This window comes from Condylura cristata, unplaced genomic scaffold (assembly GCF_000260355.1).
Source record: "Condylura cristata isolate star-nosed mole 26May11 unplaced genomic scaffold, ConCri1.0 scaffold00023, whole genome shotgun sequence".
Classification (NCBI taxonomy): Eukaryota; Metazoa; Chordata; class Mammalia; order Eulipotyphla; family Talpidae; genus Condylura; species Condylura cristata.
Window position 1 is genome coordinate 13,433,416 of NW_004567124.1, and position 16,873 is coordinate 13,450,288.

At 46.0% G+C, this 16,873-nt stretch overlaps 1 protein-coding gene across 2 annotated transcripts in view; it reads right to left on the minus strand.

Annotated features, from left to right (window-relative positions):
- Positions 1 to 16,870, minus strand: part of CGNL1 (cingulin-like 1) — a 156,500-nt gene extending 139,630 nt beyond the window's left edge. For both annotated transcript variants that reach the window (XM_012728676.1, XM_004687754.2), the window contains exon 1: positions 16,826 to 16,870. The gene's annotated coding sequence lies outside the window, so the exon portion shown is untranslated. The remainder of the gene's footprint in view (positions 1 to 16,825) is intronic.
- Positions 16,871 to 16,873: the final 3 nt, after the last annotated feature.

The following is a 16,873-nucleotide window of genomic DNA, read 5'->3' on the forward strand; positions in this document are numbered from 1 at the left end:
TGTTCTGCTCCCCACTCTGTCTCTGGTGAATCCTCTCACCCTCCGCATCTCTGGCCTATACCTCAGTTCTGTATGGATAAATAAATCTTTAAAAAAAAAAAAAAAAGTCTGCATTCAAGAAGAACATGAAATGAAAATGTCCCAGCCTCAATGCCCAGAAATAACCATGTTTCTTGGGACTTCTTTTAGAAATTTCCATTTGCCATCAAGAATTATGAGATCTTTTTTAAACAAAAATGGTAGCTTGGAATATGTGATTTGCACTTTGCTTTAAAAAAAAGAAACTTGATGGTACATTTTGTGATCTTTTTCTTAAGTACTTACATATTTGCCCAATTCCATCATATGCCTAGACCTTAATTTATTTAACTACTTTGAAAGTTAAAAGGCATTTTTTGAAACAGTTGAAAATGTGGTGAAAGGCATTTCTATTCCTTCCAGTATCTTACTATTATAATGCAGTTGTGAATATCTTTACTTGCCAGAACAGTTGTTCAGATATATTCATAAGATAAATTTCCAGCTGTTGAAGGGTTCAGTATTCTATTTTGAAAGATAATCTTGTGGTCAAAACCTGCCTAGCAACTGTCCCTTTTCCCTAAACATCAAAGTTCCAGTTTCATGTCCTCTCCTCCCACTACCCACGTGCTTAGTAAAGGTGGGGGTTTGGGGTGTCGGTCCCAATCTAGCACCAAGACTGGTCTCAGCACGCTGAGAGCCCCATCTCCCCATGCAAGCCATTGGTTTCAATGTGGGCATCTGGCCAGTTTTGCCAAAAAAACATGGAAGTTCTGCAGGGAACTCCTAGCAAGTATTTTCTCTGCTTTCCTCTTCCTTGCCTTTGGGTATCACTGTGTATGATAGGGTTGGAGCAGATGCAGCCACACCGGGACCATGAGACAAACTTAAGGACACACGTCAAACACTGAGCCTGGCAAAGAGGAAAGAGGACCAGGGAAATGCATTTTGGTTTTCCATTAATAAATCCCAAAGCTACCCAAACTTTGGACTTGTTTATATAAGATAAAGATGTTCTTAGTATTTCAACTACTTTTAAGTGGGTTCTGTTCATGTGAAGGTTAAAGTGCCAACCTCCTCAGAAAGAATCCCGCTGAGGTTCCACTCCCACCCATGGACATACAACAATGTCCAGCTCCTCACACCTTTGGTTTCATAGGTGAAGGATTAATCTATTCTCCGGTATTACTCAATGGCAGGGTCTTTCCTTCTTCAAAGAGTCTAACAGTTCTTCACTAAAATAGATTCACTGAAAAAAAGGTAATGCATAGAAACTGCTTACTCTTGGCCAGCATTTCACTCTGCTCCCCCAGGGGCAGCATGGGGAGACACAAGTCCTTCAGGTAAGCAGATGCTGTCATCACAGGGCTGGGATATACGCTAAGCCTAAAAGCCAGTCACAACTCTTCCCCTGGGCGAACACAGTCACCAGGGTGTGGAAGGACCAGCCCTTAACTGGGAACTGGATGACCTGGTTTGGATCTGCCACTGACAATCAGGTGGCTGAAGAGAAATCACCCAGTCTTCCGAGGCCTGTTTCTTCAGATGTGACAGGAGGACTGTAATCGAAAGCCCAGAGACTTTATGAAGATAGGGACAGGATACATGACAGCCCTGGTGACAATTAAAGGTGGAATCTAGGCTCATTCCCAGGGACCTGTGCTGAGAGGGTCAATTTGAAAGGCAAACCCCTGGCCTGCCTGGGTAGCTTGGCCCTCTTTGCTCTTTATCTGTCACTCTCCCCAACCACTGGGCAACCTGGCACATCATCCTGGTAAGCACTGCTTTTGCTCCTCCCAGAGATGAGTGGAACCCCCACGAGTACCATCACGCTAACTACAGTATGAAGTGACTCTCAGCCAGCCAATTCAGAGCATGCCAGAACAATTTACAGTGATTAACAAGGCCTACAGTGGCACCCGAGCTAAATGCCTTTGATTCTTCACACATCTGGCCTAGGTTTAGAAGGTCCCAAAGGGCTGCTTTGACCCATATTATCTCTCCCCTCTCATTGAGGCTCTGCCATTGAGGAGATCTGAATTACCACTCCCACCACATCCCGCCCCTATAATGGGGCTCTGCACTCACCTAGTGTGCCATGTGGCTTTGCAGGCCTCTCACTAATATGCCTGACCATAGTTCCCCACCCCAGCGAGCGTGGGCTCAGCCCTGTGGTTTGTTTTGGCCAATGGAACTCTGGCAGAAGTGACACTGGGTGGTTCTGAGCCAAAGTCTTAAGAGCAATTCCACCTGCTGGCATACACCACTGGGACCTGCCATACGATGAGCATGCTCCAGGCAGCCCCAGGCAGCTGCAGCCCCTCAGCCTGGATAAGGAGATGGGTATGGACTTGAAGCAGAATGGAAGCCTGGAGGGGAGTGAGCATGGTCCCAGTCAAGGCCAGCCTAGGCCCACTGGATTGTACCCAACCACTGGAAAAGCAAGTGGGAAAAGAAGTGTGGCTGCATTTGTAAGGCGCCAAGATCTGGATGGTTGCTCCCTTGCAATATTCTGTAGCAAAACTAAATACAACCGTCATAAGCACAAACAACAGTAAGTTTGCTTGGCCCATAATAGACGTTTGACAAAATATTCGCACTTCTTTCAAGGAAATCTTCATTTGCTCATGATTAAAACACAGAGAGCACTCTTCCATAAGGCACTCACAGAAAGCTGAGGAAAGCTGAAATATAAGGGCACAGAACTCCAAACTTCCTAAATCATATTGCAGAGGATCTGTGCTGACCAAATTTCTATTCATTTCATTCATTTGTCCATTGTCCTGGGTTAACTCACATAAGGAATGAAGTCCAGCATCTGTGTGTTTAAAGTAATCTTGATTCTAATAATTATTGATGGTGAAGTCTGACCTTCTACAATGTACTTCTCATATTTTTTAAAATTCAAGTATGTCAATTATGATTAATGAACTACTTGGTTCCATTCATCTCCATTATTTCACCCAACACACATCCCTGACACCCCAGGCATCTATAGGAGCTGTAGCTGTACTATGATGTGGTGTACACAACTCCCATCTCCCCTACCCACCTCCCACCCAACCCCCACTGCCCAGGTGCAGTTATTGACCACAGATAAATTATCTAAAATATAGTTGATATCCCATGTAGTTGTTAAAATTGTGATTAAAAAAAAAAAAAAAGCCCTCGGCCCTCCCTGGTGGCGCAGCGGGTTAAACACAGCACTGAGAAGCTAAAGCCACTTCCGCCTGCCCCGGAGGAGACCACATGACGTGGCAGACCTCTCCTGACCCGCCCGCTGCTCCCCTCAGCAGTGTATTTCAGTAGATCTGCCTGTTCTACTCCCCACTCTGTCTCTGGTGAATCCTCTCACCCTCTGCATCTCTGGCCAGTATCCCAGTTCTGTATGAATAAATAAATAAATCTTTTTTAAAAAAAAAAAAGCTCTCTATGGTTCTCTATGGTTTAACTCTATCCTCCTGCCTTATTTGCATTTACTTTTAAAAGTTGCATTGATGATGAACAAAATGTAGTATACACAGTAAATCACACTTAATGTTGATTTATACTGATGTAAACCTGAAACCTATTAATGTTCTTAAGTAATGTCCGTTCAGTAAAAAGAAATTTAATTTACTTCATCTGCAAATGTGAAGAGCTACCATTCCTTTTCTCCTTTAATTGAGGACAATACAGAAAACAGGTTTCCATCGTATTCCTTTGTATATTCACCTGTGAGCGGAGAACTCTGGAACACTCATCCATTGAATAACCTCTGGTGTTAAATCTAAGTAAATTATACCCACAGCTTTTCCCTTCTTCCCACATTTATCTTCTCCCTCCAAGAACTTTAAGAAATTCAGCAAGTATGGTTGCTCCCCTACATGTCATGTATTCCAAAGGGCCCAATGTATCAACATTGTACAAATGGGCTGCATGCAGGGATGCACTAGCTCTTGAAACAGGAAGCATTTCTACCCTTCTAACTGTAATTCACAGAAGTGAAGAGTCAGTAATAACACGCACATACACACTTCCCTATGCAGACACAGCCCTAGGAACTTTACACTATTAATTCACATACCATGTAACACCAGAGCCACTTCGGGCCCAGGCTGGCCAGGGCCAGGGGCCAGGCTCATTAACTGCCAGGTGTAGCAGCCTCTCCAGAAAATCTCAACCCGTGCCAGTGACCCTGGATTTCTCCACTGTCCTGTCCTGTCCTTCCAAATGAGGACCCCAGGGAAGCAATCCTAGAGTGTTCCCTATTTCAGGACCCAGCTAGCTTTCCCCTGGACACTGGGCTTTGATAATTTCTAAAGATTCATCAAAAGGACATTTACAAGCTTCCTGAAGCAGCCAGCTTCCTGCTTCCTGTGATGTTCTCTACTCCTCCAGAATCAGAGGTAAAAGAGGAGCTTTTCCTGAGCCCTAAGGGACCAAGTTCTCCTTAGCCTAGTAATGTTGCAAACATTACTAGTAATGGAAGAAAACTCAGGCCCCATTCACAGGAACCAGAATCTCAGAAGCCCTGAACTGCCTTAATCTCCTCTGGCTGAAGCCTCTACCCCCACCCTGTTACTAAAGCCTGAATTGGAGGAAGGGACAGAAAGAGGGGAAATATTACCTGCTTTCAATCCAGCTTCTCTTCAATAAGCTACTTTCACATCTCTGAATGGCTTTAGGTCGCTCTCAGTCTTCTACTAGTGACTTCCAAAGAGGGGTGCAGGAAGATGAAGGTGTGGGGAGCCGGGTTTAGAGTCAAGACTGTCTAGGTCAATGACAAGCTATAAATCTGGCCCAGGCCTCTACCTGGAAATCTAAAGCGAAGGATATTATTAACGTCACAGGTTAAGGATCACTCACTCCACAACTCCTCATTTAGAAGCCTGCAGTGGCGTTAAATGTAAACACTTCCCAAGAATGCTTTAAAACCGAAGGAGGTTTTTATTAAACGACTTAATTGAGGGCCACTTCTAGTTGTGGAAAGCTTTTAAAGCCTGAAATAAAAAGGGCCTGGTGGGTGTTTTCCAGACACTTGTTTTTAAAACCTGCCACGCTGACCTGGAGAAAGGAAGCACCACGCAAAGCCCCTGTGTGCTCCTGCTGCTAATTCTTCAGCAGAAATAAAACACCTAATGAGACCTACTGGCCAGGAGCACCAGGAACCTGGCGTGGGCACGTCATCCCAATATTCATTTTAAAGGGTCATTAAATTGCTGGTTAGGAAAAATGGAAAAGGCAAGCAAGGCTAGCCAAAAAAGCTAAATGACCAATATAAACAAAGACAGACATTTTAAAGCTTGAAAACAGGATGTAAGTAGGGAGAACAGTCCTGATAAGCACCCCAAACTGAGGCATGGGTGCACTACCAACAGGACACAAAGCGCTGGCATGGGTCTGTGACCCAGGAGGGTCCTGGGAATCACTGTGCTAAGTTAGACACACAGGACCTCATGTTGTAGGCCCATTCACACACAATATCTGCCACAGGTAACTCCACAGAGATAAGCCATTGCCAGAAGCTTGGGGTGAAGGCAGATATGTGAAGTGACAAGGTACAGGGCCTGCTTTGGGGAGGAGTAAAAAGCCGTGGAGTCAGTGAGTGTGCTTAGTGCCACCGACCTAAGGCCAACTTTGCATCATATATATTTTACCACCATGAAATTGTAAAATGGCAGAAACTCCTGAAAAATCTTCCCCAGGAACAGTCCCTCTGTCACCTGAATAAAAAGGGACATGCTGTTAGCCAAACTGACATTTTGGCTAATAGCTCATTTATTAAGCAAAGCATCCCAGTCCACTGCTCAAGGGCAATTACCTCCCCACACCTGTCCTCAGGTGAATGGCCTCACCACTGGCCTCACTTTACCTGTGAGGAAACTAGAGTGCAGAGAGGACAAGAAGTTCACATAGGTTTCTCCAAAAGCCAAAGGGTAAAGCCAGAGTTTGATGATGGGGAGCTTATGTCATATTCAACGCCAGGCCATTCTCTCCAAATCACACTGCCCCAGGACACTTTCAGGGCCTATTTGATCACCTTGTCTGAAAAACAGATATTCTGCACCTTTTAGCTGCTTTGTATGTGGCATTTGCTAAGGGACTACTTACAATGAGGTTTGTGAAAAATGTGTTCAAAAGAAATGCCATGGGGGGGCCCTCGGGGCCCTCCCTGGTGGCACAGAGGGTTAAAGCACAACACTAAGAAGCTTAAGCCACTTCGGCATGAATTCGATCACAGCCTGCTCTGGAGGTGACCACTTGGCGTGGCAGACCTCTCCTGACCCGCCCGCTGCTCCCCTCAGCAGTGTGCTTCGTCGGTCTGCCTCTTCTGCTCCCCACTCTGTCCCTAGTGAATCCTCTCACCCTCCGCATCTCTGGCCTGTACTCCAGTTCTGTATGAATAAATAAATAAATCTTTAAAAAAAAAAAAAAAGAAAGAAATGCCATGGGGATCCCAACACAACTTCACTGTGTAGAACTGTTTTCTGGGTTCAGTTATTTCACTGAAGGACTTGATAAAAGGGACAATGCTTGTTCGTCCTTTCCACAGGAGAGAAGCCAGGCTCTTGGGTCCCTGGCAACCTCAGACTGCACAGCTGGTCTCCGCCAGCCCCTCCCCAACCCCCTCCTTCCCAAGGATGGGGTTTAACTACCTGGAGGTGTTCACAGCTCTCATCTATAAGTAATTGATATGTAAATTTATGCATTGTGTATATGTAAATAGGTGTAAGGAATTACAAATGAAGTAAAGGGGCGCTTAATGGGGAGGAAAGCAGCTCTCTCCATATTTCAGGGGCACCTATGGGGTTACCCAGGAGCAACAATAAAAGGTTAAATTTCACTCCTTTCACCCCACTTAGAAAGGGGGCTCTTTGTCACTGGCCAATAAAGTTCTTTGATAAGAAATGTTAAAAAAAAAAAAAACACTGTCAAAGCTCCACCTTCCCAGGGCCACAGCCTGGGCACTGACACTGGAGCTGCAGCACCCCTTGCTCTTGAATGCTGCCGGCACAGTGCAGGGCATTTAGCCTCATGCCTGGCTAACCAAACAGATGCCAGCAGCTACCCCCCCCACCCCCAAACCGTGATAACAAGAATGTCTCTAGATATTGCCAAATTTCTCAGTGGACCCACCCCACCTTGGAATCCACTAAGCAAAGAAACGTGGAGGGCCCTCCCTGGTGAGGCACTGGGTTAAAGCGCCGCACTATGAAGCTATCCGCAGCCACTGCAGCACCAGTTTGATCCCAGGCCAGCAAGGGGACCCACATGGCAGACCTCTCCTGTCTCACCCGCTGCTCCCCTCAGCACAGCAGTGTATTTCAATAGCTCTGCCTGTTCTCTTCCCCTCTGTCTCTGGTGAATACTCTCTCTCTCTCTCTCCTTTCTCTCACACACACACACACACCCCTGCTCCCTGGCACTTCTGGCCTGTACCCCAGTTCTTGTGTGCATAAATAAAAATAAAACAAAGGTGGCTCTACCAACTCTGAGGTAGGCACTACATCCCCACTTTACAGATGAGGGCACAAACCCACAATGGAACAGGACCTTGCCCAGGGCACTATGCTCTCAATGCAGCCAAATGCAGCCTCTAGTCCCAGCTGGTGAGATGCCAAGGCTCTAACTCCAAGGGGAATACTGGTGCATACATTTCTCTGCTAAACCATGCCTCCCTTGGGAAACAGGATGGTTGGCCATGAACTCAGAGTGTTTAGTCCTCAAGTCCAAAGAAAGTATGTTATGCTGGTTCTGTTATGAGAATGGTCACAGTCTGAAATGCCTTGGGCCTTGTTGACTCACAAAATAAACTGCATGTTGGGCCCTCCTTGGTGGCGCAGCGGATTAAAGCACAGCACTAAGAAGCTAAAACCACTTCCACATGAGTTCGATCCCCACCTGCCCTGGAGGAGATCCACATGGCGAGGCAGACCTCTCCTGACCCACCCGCTGCTCCCCTCAGCAGTGTACTTCGTCAATCTGCCCACTCTGCTCCCCACTCTGTCTCTAGTGAAGCCTCTCACTGACCCTGAGAGGTGAGATAAAAATAATAAATAAATAAACTTCATGTTGAGGGTAGGCATGTCCTTTCAATAATAAATGTTTTAAGCACAAAAGCTAACTGAGCATTAGAATGTAAAAAGCACATTTTCAAGTAATACTGTTATCAAGAATTCCCCTTGACTGTTTTCAGGAAGCATTCCCCACACACCCACTCTTTCCACTTGTTTGTTTTTCTGTTTAGAAATCAATGACTACAAAAAAAAAAAAAAACAGGTGAAACATGGTGATGTCAGGTTTCCTAAGTCTGGCTTGCTTCCGCCCTTCCTTCCGAACTGTACTGAACACCTATTTTCTATTAAGCCACCAGAGATCTAAGATTAGTAAAGAGATAGCACCTCTTTATAGGTTTGTTTACAGGTTTATGGAAGTTCAGGTATGTAAACAAAGATCACTGAGTTCTAATTGCTGAGCTAAAGGCATATTTAGACAATGAGTAATTTGCTGAAGAAACAAACAAATGGGGGAGTTGAAGGAATGAATGAGGTGGCACCAGAGCCTCTGGCCCGAAAGGCAGTCTGAGCTGACAACAGCTCGCTCTTGGCCAGGCGGCTGCCCCTGATGTCGTCTTTTGAGTTTGGGGGTTTTTGGGTTCACTCTGGGAAAGGTTTCACCAGAGCTCCCCTTTCAGCCGCACATGGCGAGGTTCTTCACGAGACAGAGACTCAGTTATATTTAAAGAGTATGTTTATTAGAAAGAGACAGGCAAGGAAAAGACACTTGTATAGGTGCAAGTGGGCAGGAAGAGCTGCCCCAAAGGGACAGGCTTGCAGAGGGAGAGGCCTGCATAGATGCAGGCAGACGGGCAGACGGCCTAAGGAGAGAGCGGCCTCCGCTGGGGGAGGTCAGTGCAGAGGAGCCCGGGCATGGTCATGGGCAGGCAAGGAGGCTGCTGCCCACAGAGGGAGAGAGTGGGTGGACAGAAGCACCTGCATAGTCACAGCTGGGCAGTGAACAGCTGCCCTGTGCTGGTGGGGAGACTGCCCTGATATAGGCAGTTTCTCCTTGGGAGGGGCTCACTCCTTGTGAGCCTAGCTAGAACTTGAGAGGACTGGAGATTTCCTGATGAGCTTTGTCTCCATGTCTTTATCTTTTACCTTGTGGGTCTGAGCTTCAGGCACAGCCCCCAACAGTCTGTTATCTGCTGGGACCTCCTGCAGACATCCAGGCATCCCGGACATCCTGGACATTGGGGGTTTGGTGCCTGAGGACCTTGATGTTATGACTGTGTCAGTTGCTGCTGCACTAGCCCCTTCTATCTGTCCCCTTTGTGTGACTCAGTCTTGCGATGCCTCCCCTGCATTCCTTCCTCCGTCACCACCACTGGTAGATATTCAACTTTGATATGTTACCCAGTTTCTCATCGCCTATCCCTCACCAGTGAAAATGGGGTTGTGATCACACCTTCCCATGGAATCACTGCATTAAAAGCTCTTAGACAGGGGTTATGTGCTTTAGGGGCATTTGCTAATATGGGGATCACTGATACCCAAGCTCCCCACCTGCACTCCTTTTTGTATATCACTCAGCTGCCTCATACTCAGGCAGCTGGACTTAGTATGGGTACCCAGACCTGTAGTGAGAGGTAAGGTTACTGGTAGCCCAGGTGAAGGCTGAGCTGGGTAGCTAGATCTGGAACAAAGGTGCTGCAAAGCCGTATTCCTGAAAGCCCCAGGTAAATGAAATCTTGAGCTTGGTAAACTCCGCCCTGCAATCCTTTTTGCAAACTATTGAGTCTTTTATCTCTCTCTCCATTCTTTATCAGTTTTTCACTATCTCCTAAAAGTTTTTGCTATAATCACCTCTCAGAGACTTTTTAGGTTTTTGATATTTGGTTAGTGCCAAGAGAGAAGCTAATCCATTTTTAACTGCTAAGGTGTAGTCCTGAGTAAGTCACTACCTTGTACAAAGAATCAAAATCGCACAGGAAAAAATGGTAGAGAATCAAATCTTTTTTTTAAAAAGCTGTCACTATAACCACAAAGAAGCTCAAGTATAATAGAAGGTCTTTACAACTTTGAAAACTGAACATTTATTTTCCTTTTGTAATAAAATCTGAAGAGGCCAGCTACTGCTCTCAGCTGCAGTTCCTAAAAGTCTCACTTTGTACTGATGGGAACCCACCTGGTTCCTCGTCTGAGAAGTGGGGCTAACAACACTGACTTCACAGGCCCAGGGCCCCTGGGAAGAAGTCATGTCACAACAGATTCCCTTCCCTGGGTGCAGTACAGACATGCAAGGAAAAGAGGGTCCATTTCACCGACAATAAAATACAAGGATAGAAAATCAGAGTGAATAAGAGGTAAAAACCAAAAAATTAAAAGCAAAACTAGAAAAGCTTGGACACCAGGCCTCTAGCAAAAAATAAGCAGTAGTGACTGGTTATTTAATAGTAGAGAGACTTCACAGCTCTAAAAAAGAAAAGAAGCAAAAAACAGTGAAAATGTGACCCACCATCATTTAACTCTACCTAAGCAAACTTGAGTCCCTGTGATTGGATAGCAGGGAATAAACACTTTATTAAAAAAAAAAAAAGAGGCTGCCAGCAAGAATGGCAAAATATTCCATGTTTATGACAAATCCCAAGCTAAGTCACAAGGCTAACTCCATGATGACCCTCCGTCAAGGGCCCTCAAAGTGTCCCCAGAGCTCACCCCACCCAAGGTAAAATCCTGAGCTGGAGCCCATGAGCAGGGAGCACACATTCACTAGCCCTGCTCTAAGCCATCTTTACTAATTATAGCTCCTTGCTGCCTCTGCACCCTTACTACCTGTAATTTTAAGAGCCTGAGGTAATTACTATGCAGCAAAGTCTTGTTTTGTCACAGGAACCACATAAATAGGAATTGAATGTGCACAACTGCATTTTGCTTCGGATCGTTCAACACTGACTTTTGTTTTTAATCTCTCACTCAACAACCAATTATAAAGAAACTTAGAGTTTGAAGAAATGTAGAGTATGGTTCCCAAAGGCAGGAGTTCCCATTCAGACTCTGAACAGCCTAAACTAGCCTCTCCATTAAAATAAAAGGAGCACTTCATAAGTTCCCCTTAGAAGGACAAGTCCACAGTGGTCGTCTGTCTAAAATCACATTAGCTAGTAAAAGAAACTGGACTAAGGAGCGTTATAAGGACAAGTCGCTGAAAATACAGTATCTTTATGGGCTCTACTTACAGGTGAAATTAACAGCACCAAGTCACAGAACTCAGCTTTAAACTCAGAAACACTACAGCACCCAAAGCCTCAAGTCTGCTGTTTCCATGCCCTTGGGAGCCTTGACAGGATCCAGTGCCACTTTTGTGCCACAATATTAATGTTTTTGGAGTCAGTAGGTTGAGGGCAGGGTCCTTGGGTTCACTGTGGGAAAAGCTTCTCCAGCGCTCCCCTTTCAGCGGCCCACAGCTAGAGTCTCCACAACATGGAGATGTCAGATATGTTTAAGGAACAGGTTTGTTAGAAAAAGGACAGAAAAGAGAAGGACACTGGCGTAGACACAAGAGGGCCGAAGAGCTGCCCCACAGGGGACAGGCTTGCTGAGAGAGCCTGCATGGTTGCAGGCAGGCGGCCTTGAAGAGAGAGGCCTCTGTGAGGGAGGTCAGTGCAGAGAAGCAGCAGGGTACAGGTTATGGGCAGGCAGGAGGCTGCTGCTTGGAGGAGGAAGGGAAAGAGCGGGAAGAAGCTCCTACAAGGTCACAGTGGGCAGAAAACACTGCAGCCCTCTGTGGGAGCAGTGCTGGGTTTTATCACCCTCTTTCGGGAGGGAGGGGCGCTTCTTTGTGGGTAGATGGTTAGTTCTTCAATCCCCGCATCTTCCACCTCTAGGAATGTGCTCCTGACACTCCCTGCCACAGTCTGACACTTGTCCGGGTATTGTGCCTCCTGATCTGGGTGTTGAAACCTGAGGGTCCCGGCCTCCACAACCTGGTCAAGGGCCTAAACTAATCCCTTCCACCCCCACCTCCCTGTGTGAATAGCTTCCTGACCTTGCAGTGTCGCCTCCAGCCTTTCCAGTCTCATCCCCTATCAGTATCATTGCTAAGTGTAAAAACTCATCCCCCTTTCCTTGACTAGCAGGCTTGAATGGATAAAGGAAGTAGATGGAACTCCCGTGGGAGCCTGGACACTAAGCTGATCTGAAGAACTAATGATTCTCCATCCTAACGCAGATTAATCCAGGATATGGCCCACCCTCGTCACCCCAACCAGTCACTGATGTCTGGAGCCCAGAGAGCCGTGGGTTCACTCTGTGGAGCAGACATTCTCCTGTCTTGCCCTCTGCTTCTCTTAGAGTATGTTTCAATCAACCCTCCTGTTCTGTTCTCCACTGTCTCTGGTGAATTCTTTCACCTTCCCCGAGTCTCCAGACTGCACCTGATTCTCCCCCATGGCATTCTGGTCTCAGTTTCTTCACCTATGAAATGAGTCCAAGGCCACCTGCCTCTCAGAACAGGTTTCAGAGAAGTGGAAAAGGGCTAGCATGCTGCCTGGCCCCTTGAAGTTGGCCAGTAAACAAATGGTAACCACGCTCCAACCCTGGGGTTAACAGCCCTCTGGGTCAGCTATTTGGAAACCACCTGTCCATGGGAGAACAGTATGGAGTCCAGTTTTCAGCCTGTCCGAGGAAACCTGAGCTAAAGTACCAACAGCATGATAACGAATGAACGTCCACCCTCTGGCTGGAGTTTCAGACAAGGACCACAGCACTTGCTCTGAAGTGTGGCAGCCACTGCGGCTCTCACACGATGCTCTGTCCCCTCCTCCAGCTGCTGCAGATGTAGCCATAACTAAGTGTCGTCGGCCAGTTACCACATGCCAAAAATGGAGCCAGCCACATTCCCCACCAGTTTCCTAACTCCAGGTAATTTCCCTGTGCAGCTTGGCTAATGCATTTGCCAGAACTGGGCCTCCTTTCTTCACTCCTCCCTACCCCTCTGCAGGGTCTATGCACAAACTCTGCCCACTCTTCCATCAGAAAAGCATCTGCAATCAGTTATTTAAAACTTGACATAGGCACCTAATAAAATGAAATTTTATTTCATTGACACTGTGCTCAGTGTCAATGGATTGAGGAGGTAACTATCCAGGTGGTACCTGGCTGGCCCTCCCCCTAGCCCCGAGTCTGTCCCTCACGATTATGGTAGACTCCTTATCCACCGTTTTGCTTTCAGCTGCTTCAGTTACCGCCATCAACTGTATTCCAAGAGCATTACCTACAGTAATCTATTTTGAGAGATTGTACTCACATACATTTTATTACAGTCTATGGTTGTAATTGTTCTCTTATTTGTTCTTTCATCTTTTATGTGCCTAATTTATAAATTAAACTTTATCACAGTAATGTACATACAGGAAAATATATATAGGATTTGGTGCTACGCACGTTTCCAGGATTAATGGGAGGACTTCTGTGTAGGAATCCCCAACTCTCTCTGTAACCCCCGCCGAACATCAGGCTCCTCAAGTCAGGGGCTGTTGCCTGTTTATCAAGAACCCTCTGAGGACTAGAGAGCTGCCAATAGAGTTTTTTTAAGTTTGTTAAATGAGTAAATTTTTTTTTTGGTAACAGTTTATTTTTACTTCATTTTGTACCTTTTTTTTGCCATTTCAATTGTAATCCCCGCGGGTTTCCCATCACCAAGTCACCCGTGTGCCATCACCTAAATGAGTAAATTTTAAAATGAAAAACGAAGCCTTGATGTGAATTTAAGATGAAGCCTTCTCTCTCCCTGGGCTATTGGTTTGGGAGAATGGAAACAGATCAGGAAGAAGTAGGTATAGCAGGTTGGCATAGGGTGTTTAAATGAAAAAACCAGTAACATTTCCCTGAGGTGAAGCCCAGTCACCCCGAGTGCTACTCCCAGCAAATCCTTTTTTTTTTTTTCTTTTCCATTTCCAGGGTTTTCTTGTCATAATTTGTTTCCTGATAACAGCAATGTCACATGAAAGAATAAAATATTAAGCACTCGGTCAGGGGAAATTACCCAATCTTCAGTTCCCCTTGAACTTTGTATTTGTCCTCTGATGCCAACCTCTCAGCCATTTCACTGCCCTTTAGTGTCAGAATCACAAGAGGAAAAGAAAAGGAAAATCACGCAATCAGCTCTGTTTTTTAAAAAGGTCAATGGCATCTCTTAGATAAATGAGTTTCAGGGGGAAAAGAGTTAAGGAGGCCATTAAATTCCTTTTTGTTTTTTTGCACTGCCATTAAATTTCTTTAACCACCCTTTGCCCCATGCTACCTACTTAAATGAAGAGGGTGGAGGAAGGAAGCCAACAGAATACAAAACATATCCAAGCTCACTCCTCCGAATATACCTTCTGCTAATGAAGTCACTAGCTCCCTTTTTTTTCCTGTTGACTTATTTTCTTCTATTCCCTTTAAAATATTTAACTGCTTTCCCAAGTGACAAATGTTTCAATAAATCTGTGCAAGTCCCTTATATACTTTTTCTTTATTTGCCAGCATTTAGTATTATATTTGCAGTGTAACAACTGCTGTTTTCAGACACCAGTACAGTAACATCCCCAACAAACCTATTCCCCAAAATGCAGACCGAGATTCACAAGTTATCAAACCATTCAATACAGCACAGCATCGTTCACTGGCCTGGTTTAACAAAAAAAAAATAAATAAAAATCAACAGAAGGAGAACCTCCATATGGTCTTATTACCCAAAGTTGATGATTTGGGTCAGGGGCCACCCCATGAGACCATGCACTCCACATAACCTCCTTTCTCCGGCCAACACAATTAAGACTCCCACACGGCAGCCATGTCCAGCAATTGAACACAGTGACAGGCAGGATCTGGTAGTGGACAGTGGGAAGAAAAAAACCAATTGAGCAGATATACAGTTTTTTTCTGTTTCAAAGTGAATGTTCCTTTGAATCGCATTAGGGGCTAGAAACGAACAGACATTCTTCCAACTCAGGAGAGCATTCTCTTGAAAGTATGTCACTGCACTACTAGTAAAAATGCAATGTAGGAGACTAACGGCCAAAAAAAATGAAATCCACTGGTTTGTGATCAGGTCACCGTTCTGGTGAGAGCCCAATAAAAACTTTCCATCATGGGTAAAACAGTGAATTAACTAAGATCCCAGGAGAATGTATCATGTCTGATCACTCAGACATTAAAGACACACTTTAATAAAACCTAAGAATAAATTCAGTCAATATGTACAGATTCAGTCTTTCCTTAGTCCCATTTCCCTAAATTTTTTTTTTTCCCTAAAATTTTTAAAATCATTGGACAGGTGGTTAAGGGCTCACCTAAAATGTCCCAAGCTACTTACTATAAAGCCCTAATTCCTTAACTGATATTATTCTATCAAGAAGAAACACTGTTACATCTGCAGAGCTTCATCACACATCAGGAATGAGTTTAACCCACCTATACACACATATTAACACAATACCAGTCACAAAACTCTAATGATCTTGCTAGCTTGCTTTCTTAAAGGAAAATTCCCCACATCGATATAAAAATCATCATCTGTGGCAGGTGGTCTAGACAGCTCACAGATCCATAACGTGCTTTTCTTCCTTTTAAAATGAAATCCTTTTCAAATAGGACAAACTGAACTACCACTAGGTTTACCCCAACAGGTCAACCCTGGATTATAATCTTGACCTCTGCAAGGACTTTACTGCCTACACTACCACCTCCTAGGCAGAAAGTGTCCTGGCAATAATTATTGTCAACAGAAAAGTAGAAACAAAAGAAACTCCAGAAAAAGGCCCTTTCTCCAGTCCAACTGGAAAGCACCCACAGTCTCTTCAGGGGGAGCAGAGGCTCAGAGAAGCAGAGAGGCCAAGGGCGCCTGACAGGACTTTCCATCAGGGCTGAGCTTCTTCAGTTGAAAAAGCAGCTGTGGGTGCTTTTGCAAAGGTTGTTTTGCAACGGTTCGCAACTTGGCTGCACATTACAATCACCTGGGCTTTCACAAAACCATGGTCCAGGCAGTCTTGGACCAATCTAATCAGGGTCTCTGCAGGTGATCCGTGTTTTGCAGAACTCTCTGCAACGTGGCCAAGTTTGAGAACCAAAATCTCCCCAGTGTGTTTTGAGCTGCTTTGGAAGGACACTGCTTCCTTGAGTTGAAGGGGTACACACATAATAAATATGCAGGTGTACGTGTGTCTTTTAATGCTGTGTAGCCAACTCCAACCTGACAGCCAACTACCTGTCCAGAGACCAAATAGTGATGCAACTTTAAAAAGTCCCTTGGAAAGCCAGGATGTGTGCTCAACGTGGGGCGGGGTATTCCACCGGAGACCCGTCTAGGTGCGGAGGGGTAAGAGAGGGGCGAGACCAAATCCCTTTCCTTCAAGGGATGGTCTGAACCCGTGAAAAAGAGTAGGACGCGGACGGAGATGCTCCCTTTGGGTTCAAGTGGAACCCTGGCTCAGTCCCAGCTGTCACTGGACTCTGAGGGTCGCGGTGGGAAGGTGGCCAATCGCTCCCCCTTAAGGAGATTCCGGCAATTTCTTCTTCACCCACCCCGACGCGGGTTCCCCAGGAACCCCCACCATATGTTCCACACGCCTTCCCGGCTGGGCGCAGCGGGCAGACGGCGTCCACCGCGCACCTTCCAGCCCGGGACCCGCGCGCCGGGCGGCGATCGCCGCACACCGCCCTGCTCGGAGAACAGACGCTTCTGCACCTGCGACGCCCCAGCCTCTCGAGCCCGGCCCAGGTTTCCCCGAGGCCGGGATCCCGCGCACACGCGGCCCCGCTCCCACCTCCAGCTCACTTACCGCCGCCTCCGGGTCCCGCTCGCGCCGCAGCCTGCAGAGCCCGGCCCA